Source organism: Oryctolagus cuniculus, chromosome 7 (assembly GCF_051225735.1).
Source record: "Oryctolagus cuniculus isolate XC-2025 breed Fujian yellow rabbit chromosome 7, ASM5122573v1, whole genome shotgun sequence".
In the NCBI taxonomy this organism is placed as follows: Eukaryota; Metazoa; Chordata; class Mammalia; order Lagomorpha; family Leporidae; genus Oryctolagus; species Oryctolagus cuniculus.
In genome coordinates, this window is record NC_142873.1 from 146,568,375 (window position 1) to 146,576,971 (window position 8,597).

The 8,597-nt window shown below is 57.0% G+C and overlaps 1 long non-coding RNA gene across 1 annotated transcript; it reads right to left on the bottom strand.

The window, feature by feature from the left end:
- Positions 1–361: 361 nt before the first annotated feature.
- Positions 362–6,870, bottom strand: LOC149125792 (uncharacterized). The gene is made up of 2 exons (XR_016211226.1): positions 5,812–6,870; positions 362–1,937 (listed from the first exon to the last, which is right to left on the bottom strand). It is a non-coding gene; the product is annotated as an uncharacterized LOC149125792 (long non-coding RNA).
- Positions 6,871–8,597: the final 1,727 nt, after the last annotated feature.

The window sequence follows — 8,597 nt, forward strand, 5'->3', positions numbered from 1 at the left end:
GGTGAAGGCCCTGAGGTGAGCACAGGTTGGCTCCGTCTAAGGAGCACTTAGGGGCCGGCAGAGCCTCTGGTGAGCAGCGAGCCTCTCTCTGGGTGCAGGGAGGAGGCTCCCGGCTGAGACTGGGGGGAGGGGTGACTTCTGCACCTGCGCACAGCCCGCCTGAGCCCACGGAGGCACTTCCTGTTAACATTTACCTTGGCTGCTGCTTATCACTCCATCTACTAATGAGCCTCTGTTCCCCTAAGGAGTAACTTCTAGAAGCAGGGTTCCTTCCCAGAGGCCCCCACCCTGCACAGTACCTTGCTCTTGGTCCTTATCTCGTCATCTTCTCATCGATTTATCCAAAGCTCACAAACAACTCTTTTTAAAAAAAAAATTATTTTATTTATTTGAAAGACAGAGTTACAGAGAGAGGGAGAGCCGGGGGTGGGGTGGGGGGTCTTCCATCTGCTGGTTCACTCCCCAGCTGACCACAATGGGCAAAGCTGCGCTGATCCAAAGCCAGGAGCCAGGAGCTTCTTCCGGGTCTCCCACGTGGGTGCAGGGGCCTGAGGACTCAGACCATCTTCCACTGCTTTCCCAGGCCAAAGTAGAGAGCTGGATCAGAAGAGGAGCAGCTGGGACTCGAACCGGCGCCCATATGGGACACTGGCACTTCAGGCCAGGGCATTAACCTGCTGTGCCACTGTGCTGGCCCCGGAGCATATATTTTTAAAAATCTATTTTAAAGGCAGAGGTGTGTGTGGGGGGAGAGAGGGAGAAAGAGAGAGAGAGAGAGAGAGAATCTTCCATCCACTGGTTTACTCCCCAAATGCCCACACCAGTAGGTGCTGGGCCAGGCCCAAGCCAGGATCAGGAACTTCATTCACGTCTCCCAAGTGGGCAGCTTCCAGGAGCCCCAGAGTCGGTGCAGGGAGGGGAGGCCCCATGCCAGCCCCAGGCCAACTGTTTGCAGAAGCCTTGGGATAGGGAAAGAGTCCTTGGGCCACCACCTGCTGCCTCCAGGGCGTGTACATCAGCAGGAGCTGGAATGGGAAGTGGGGCTGGGACTCAGAGCCAGGTGCCTCCCATGTGGGGTATGGGTGTCCCCAAAGCACGCCAGTCACCGCGTCAGACCCCAGCCCGAAGCATGTGTTTTTGATGCGGGACAACCCTAGAGGGCCTTGGAGACCCGCTTCCGTCCTGCCGTTGGTAGCTTAGCAGAGCGGTTCTGCTGGACAGGCCGGTCTGTGCGGAAGAGGTGACGTCAGCACTGGTGGGGCCATGCTGCTGGGAGCCGAGATCATTCCAGGCTGTGCCGGAGGCCACGTGGTGCAGCCCTGGAGCTCAGCGTGTTAGGATTCTCCAGAGAACCAAGAGGCTGCAGATTCATTACAGGGACTGGCCACACAGTGGCAAGGCCACGTCCCACCATCACGTCCACCAGCTGCAGATCCAGGGAAGCCTCTGGTGTCATCCAGTCCAAGTCCAAAGGCCCAAAGCCAGGAGCACCGTGTTGGAGGGCAGAGGACGGGTGCCCCAGTTCAAGCAGAGACAGAAAATTCACCCTTGCTCCCCCAGAGGATTGGAGGGGGCCTCCATGTTGGTCATTATGCATCTTCTTTTTATTATTATTTTTTTAACAGATTTATTTGAAAAGCAGAGTTGTCGGGGGCAGGGCGGGGTACACAGAGAGCAAGAAAGTGATCTTCCGTCTGCTGGTTCACTCCCCAAATGGCCACAACAGCCAAGGCTGGACCAGACCAAAGCCAGGATCCATGAACATCGTCCAAGTCTCCCACATGGGTACAGGGTCTCAAGGACTTGGGCCACCACCTGCTGCCTTCCCAGACACACTAGTAGGGAGCTGGATTAGAAGCGGAGCAGCCAGAATGCCGGTGTCGCAGAAGGCAGCCAAACGCTCTACTCCACCACGAGGGCTCCATGGGTGGAGCTTCCTGACAGCAAGGAAAGAAGCGGTCACAGACGGCCTGCGGTGCCGGGCTCCCTCCATGCCGCAGGTGCAGCAGGACGCGGGCAGACGCGGGCAGCAGGAGGGTGGACAGGGTTTGCAGCAGACAGGGGTGGGGCCGAGACGGAAGGTGTGGCACACCTGTGCGGGGAATGCCGGCGAGAGAAAGGAGCAGGAGCCACGCCCGCAGCAATGATGACTGAGAATTTCCCTACATTCTCGCCGGACACTCAACCACAGGTCCAGGAAGCTCGGCCATCACAGAGCAGGATGAAGAACAAAGCACCACGTGGAGGCATGCTGTTTTCAAATTGCACACAATCAGAGATGGGGGGGGGGGGGACTCCTGGAAGAAAACTAGGTCTGACTTCTCAGAAACCGCGCGAGGAGAGGAGAGTGGAGGGCGAGGGGCGGGCGTTTGGCCCAGCATTGAAGACGCCAGCGAAGGCGCCCTGGTCCTGTGTCAGAGTGCCTCGCGTCAGTTTCCTGCTCCGGCTCCCGACTCCAGCTTCCTGTTAACGCGGGTGCTGGGAGGCAGCAGCGATGGCTCCGATACTTGGGTTCCTGCCCCAGTGTGGGAGACCTGCCCTGAGCTCTGGACGCTCAGCTCCGGCCCAGCCCAGTCCTGGCCATAGAACGCACCTGGGGAGGGAACCAGTAGATGGGGGTGCCCTCCCCCTCCCTGCCTTCTGTCTCTCTGTTTATCTTTCTCCCTCAAATAAATAAGCAATGAAATTGTTAATGGGGCAGGTGCTGTGGTGTAGCGGGTTAAGCCACCGCCTGCAGCGCCAGCATCCCACATGGCACCAGTTCAGGTCCTGGCTGTTCCACTTGTGATCCAGCTCCCTGCTACTGTGCCTGGGAAAGCAGTGGAAGATGACCCAAGTGCTTGGGTCCCTGCACCCATGTGGGAGACCTGAATGAAGCTCCTGGCTTCGGACTGGCCATCTGGGGAGTGAATCAGTGGATAGAAGATCTCTCTCTCCTTTCTCCCTTGAAGAAAGAAAGAAAGAAAGAAAGAAAGAAAGAAAGAAAGAAAGAAAGAAAGAAAGAAAGAAAGAAAGAAAGAAAGAAAGAAAGAAAGAAAGAAAGAAAGAAAGAAAGAAAGAAAGAAAGAAAGAAAGAAAGAAAGAAAGAAAGAAAGAAAGAAAGAAAGAAAGAAAGAAAGAAAGAAAGAAAGAAAGAAAGAAAGAAAGAAAGAAAGAAAGAAAGAAAGAAAGAAAGAAAGAAAGAAAGAAAGAAAGAAAGAAAGAAAGAAAGAAAGAAAGAAAGAAAGAAAGAAAGAAAGAAAGAAAGAAAGAAAGAAAGAAAGAAAGAAAGAAAGAAAGAAAGAAAGAAAGAAAGAAAGAAAGAAAGAAAGAAAGAAAGAAAGAAAGAAAGAAAGAGACATTATTAAAAGAAAAGGCCCATCAACCTAAAATTCTTCACCCTGCAAAATTATCCTTCAAAGGGGAAAGAGAAGAAAAGGTTTTCCCAAACGACAATTGAGGGAGTTCCTGGGCGGCAGGCCTGCCTTGCATGAAATGCTTCGTAAAACTCCTTAGGGAGACAGGAAATGATACAGCTGGAAACTCAGGTCCACCTAAAGCAAGGCAGGTACTGAAGAGGAAGGAGGTGAACGCGGAATAAAAATTTTCCCTTTTCCTTTTCTTTTTAAAGATTTATTTATTTATTTGAAAGTTGGAGTACAGGGTCAGGGGTTGATGCAGCAGGGAGAGAGAGATAGATCTTCCAGCTGCTGGTTCACCCCCCAGAAGGCCACAACAGCCAGCACTGGGCCAGGCCAAAGCCAGGAGCCTGGAGCTTCTTCCAGGTCTCCCACATGGGTGCAGGGGCATGAGCACTTGGGCCATCTTCTACTGCTTTTCCCAGGCCATAGCATGGAGCTGGATCTGAAGTGGAGCAGCCAGGACTCGAACTGGTGCCCATATGGGATGCCAGCACTGCAGGCGGCGGCTTTACCCGCTACGCCACAGTGCCAGCCCTTTTTCTTTTCCTAATGGAGGGGGGATTCTTTTGGGGGTGATGGAAATGTTGAAAAAATCAATTGTGACGTGAGCTAAACACCAGCCCATGTGCATTTTAAATGTACAAACTCTACGATGTGTGAATGACATCACAATAACGCTGCTATTTAAACATGCGGGTTCAGCTGGGATGAGGCAGAATTTCTGGAGGTGGACGGTGGTGGCGGTTTTAGGACAGTGCAAAAGGACTTGGTGCCACTGACCTGCACACTTAGAAATAGTACATTTTAGGTTATGCACATTTTGCTATAATTTTAAAAAATATTTTTAACAATAGATGGGGAGAAGTATCCCAAAATCAGACTGTGTTCCCCCAAATCCTGGAGTCAGGAGGCTGAGAGAGAGCCCAGAGCCTCGGGTGTCACGGCACTGCCCAGGGCCACACAGTCAGGCAAGGTGGGGGCACAGACTGCACCAGGATCTCCACCTCCCGGGGCTCAGGCCTGCACTGCCAGCGCCCTCTGCCAGCTGTGTGCATCTGTCGGCCTCAGCGGGATGAGGCAATCAAGAGAAACCTGGCCAAGGGCGCCAGCATCTAGGACATAACAACAGGAGGCGTGGCCGAGGGGCGGTGTCTTGTCTCAGCAGCCAGAGCCTCCCTCCTGGCTCTGGAACCTGCATGGGACAGCCCACACCCCACCCAGTGACCTCAAGTTCCCCTGGCTGGGAGGCCGGAAGCTGTCACTCCGGGTGGTGGGGGAGATGAAGTCCCGCCCCTCTGTGGGTCTCCATTTCCCCTTCCAGGCAGTCACGGCCACGCAGCTCTGCTGGTCCTGCTCCTCAAGCCCGCCCCATCCAAGAGGGGAGCCTTAGCCTGAGGTGGGGGACACAGCCCTCACACGGAGCTCCCTCTTGGAGCAGGTGCAGCTCCGCCCTGGGAGACCACCCCAGGCCCCCATCCCACAGGCGAGACCTGGGCCACCAGCTGAGCCCCTGTGTGGATGCATGGGCTCTGGCTGCTTCTCCCTCTTTTTCAGACGCCCGCTCCTCTCCCCAGCGTGGGGCAGCGGCTCCCGCCTGTTCTGCAGAGCTCAAGGGCTCTCCTGGATCCCAGGGCAAGGGGCCACACCATTGGTGGTCAGTGCTGCCAGCACCCCGGCTGGCTGTCTGCACACTGAGGCTGAACAGAGAACACGTGTTCCCAACACACTGTGTGCTGAGCTCACATGGCTGCTGCCGTCCACGGATGGCCCCCTGCTCCAGGACCTGCCTGCAGACTGCTCAGCTCTGCCTGCCTCTGCCAAGACCCGGGTCCAGCCCGGTCCTTGCAGTCCTTACTGACAGAGGCGCTCAGACCCTGTGTCCTCGCTGATAAAACGGGGTTGAAAAACGTGACACCTCTCAAAGACAAATGTGAAGACCGAATGGGGCCAGAGCAGTGGAAATGCCAGTAGTCTCTAGCCAAGGTGGCCATTTACTGGTTTGTCATTTTCTTCTTTCTTTTGTTTTTTTTTTTTTTCTTAAAGACTTGTTAATTTTATCTGAAAGGCAGAGAGAGAGAGAGAGAGAGAGAGAGAGAGAATCTTCCATTTGATGGTTCACTCCCCCAATGGCTATAACAGCCAGGCTGGGCCAAACCAAACCCAGGAGCCAGGAACTCCATCTGGATTTCCCACTTGGGTGGCAGGGGCTCAAGCACTTGGGCCACCTTGCGCTGCCTTTCCAGGTGCATTAGCAGGGAGCTGGATGAGAAGTGGAGCAGCCGGGACTGGAACCGGCGCTCCGGTGTGGGATCCCAGCATCTCAGGCAGTGGCTTAACCCGCTGGGCCACAGCGCCGGGCCCCGTTGCTGTGTTTTCTTTCTCCCTTTCAGCATTCGCTCTCCTTTCTTACCTGGAGACCACGCCGTAGGGTGAAGCTCGGAGGGAGACAGCTCTGGCCTTCTGCCCCAGGCGGCCAGGAGAGGCTGTCAGCTGTCAGCTGTCTATAGAGAGCCACAGAGGACAGTGGTGCTCACTGGTGGGGGGTGTCCAGGGAGTGGCCTGGTGCCGCAGCGGAGCCACATGTTTCCTACGGGGCGCCCTGGCTCTGCCCGCGGTGCCAGCCTCCCCTGGCTTCTTCCCACTCTCCCTCAGTTCTGCAAGCAACTTGGCGCCCTCCCAGCAAGTCCCTGTTCTGCCTCAATTAGTGAGTCAGTTCCCATTGTTTTCAACCAGGCAACCTGGCGGTCGAAGCAGGTGGGCTGCAGGTGCCACAGTCTCAGGGGAACGAGGGAGATAATGACCTGGTCCAGTCGGGGCTCGAGAGAGGGAGAAATCCGGCTTGTGTCCAGGGATGGGAATCTGGCAGCCGGTGCGATGTAGTGGCGAAACAGCTAATCGAATTAATTGATTGATTATATTATGGCCTGTGGCCATCTGGAGCAAAGTACCATGGAAGGTGGAGCTCCAAGGGCCTGAGACCTCACTGTCCCTGAACGCATGACTGGCAGATTTCAAAGGCAGCCGGCTGCTCCGAAGACACGGGGAAATTACGAGAGAAGAATCGTAAGCTTCAGTGCCCTGGTTCCTGGCTCCAGGCAGAGACGGGAGCCTAGGAACTTCCTATAACTGGGCTAAATCTCTCTTATCTTTTCCTGCAGCAGGATTAGGTCTGTGGAAAAGCCAAGTGCAAGGTCTGCTCCTTTGTGTGCCAAACCCCATGGCCTCCTCTGCTGCCAGCTGCGTAAAGGCCGACCCATCCTGCAAGCTGCCCGGGTCCTCTTCTCCTCTCGCCCTGCAGCCTGGCAGCACAGGCCGGGCCGTGCAAGGGGAGGCCCAGGGATGGGCGGGCCCTCTGCGAGCCAGCAGGTGCTCTTCTTGCTCTGCCGTCCCCCGGTGGCCCTCACCCTGTGGGTGCCGGTGCTGTGAGAACAGATGGTACGTGGGCTAACTCCAGGACCTCTTGGTAGCTTGGGAGTGGCCACGGTGAGCACCATGGAGAGCAGAAAATGTTAGAAATCACGGGGTGCGTGCTCATTTGCAGAGGTGGCACACCAGCCCACTGCCAGCTGCATCTCAGATCAGGTTCCCTGCGAGGGGGCGGGGCGGGGGCAAACAAAGGCCATGAGCTTCTTTGTTTATGCCTGGAAGGGAAGAAGGAAGAGGGAGAGATGGGGGAGAGGAGGAGGGGGGAAAGGAGAGGCCTACACCTGCTGGTGGAGCTTGGGTAGAGCCCAGGCAAGAAGATAGTGACTGGTTTGGGCCATGCAGGTCTTCTGCCTGGGTGGCAGGGACCCAGCCACCTGGGCCATCACCTGCTGCTTTCCCTGGTGCATGAGCAGGGAGCTGGCCAGGCGGCAGAACAGCTGGGACTCCACCTGGCGCTCTGGCATGGGATGCTGGCATTGCAAGTGGTGGCTGGCTCCACTGCGCCACAACACCGGCCCCAAAACGGGGTCCTTCAGAAAGGAGGACTTGGAGATGGGTGTATAGTAGGAGCCCCCAAACTCTTTGGGGTGACTCTCTCACACTTGCAGCTTCTCCCTGGGCTCCCTGGGCTTCTCCCTGGTTGTGCAGAGGGGACACGAGGCTTTGAGGGCCGGTCTACCGTACCGCAGGAACTTGCCAGAACCGGCCAGGGCGGTGCCGGCGGAACCGGTCCCCGGCTACAGATCCCTGCTCCGAACCCCACTTCCCTGTCCTTCCAGGACCCCACACGCATCGCTGCCCCTGCTCACGTGCTGGCGGCCCTCGCCCACTTCCTGCTCGGCACACAGCCCCGCTCTAGAGCCTCTCTGCCCCAGGTGGGGGGAGACGCCCCTGCCCTGGCTGACCTCCTCCTGTGCAGGGCACCCGGAGGGCAGGCAATGGGTGCCACGCGTCTGCGTGTGCCCAGCGCCCTCGGCCCAGGACCTGAGGCAGCTGCAGGAGGAAGGGCGGGAGGAGGCTGGGTGCTCGGGTCCCTGTGGTCCCAACGCAGCCACAGGCAGAGGCCCCACCTTCCTGCAGGCGTCCTGGCCGCCCCTCCGCCAGCCCAGCTCCCAGGCCGGGCCTCCTTCCCATGCTCAGCGCGGCATAGCTCTCCTCTCCTCGGCTTCCCAGCCTCCTTCCTGCCTTACTCTTTTATTAAGATTCTAATTAAATAATTCTAATTAAATGTAATGAGCTGGATCGACAAGCTCACTGCGATAAAGTGGCATTCAAGACGTGCGCTCTCTTGATTTTTCTCGGGCCTTGCTGCTGGGGGCGCTGCTGCAGGCCTCGGGGCAGGGCTGGGCCTGCCTCTCACAGGGGCATCTGTCACCATCACCGGGAGGAAGGGTCGTCCCCACCCTAGGCTCTGCCTGCCCCTTGTCAGGTCCAGAGCCTGTTTCCTCTTGGGTCTGACCCTGGAAGAAGCCAGAGCCTCAGAGAACCTGAGTCCACCCTCATGTGCAGCCTTCGGGTCTTCAAGCCCCCTGCACAGAGCCGTGAGACTCTCTCCGGAGCAGGTGGAGAGCCCGGCTCTGGCCTGGAGCCCCTCGCCTGGGCCTGCCCTCTGGCCCCTTGCTCAGGGCCCTTCCTCCTCTGCAACCACGCCTGCCCCCCTCCTGCTTCCCATGAGGCCCACTGAGGGCTTCTGCACCTGCTGTTTCCTGTGTTCCGGGCTCTTGGCCAGCCTCCCAACTCCCGCCCTGCCTCCTGAAGGTCTCTGGGCAG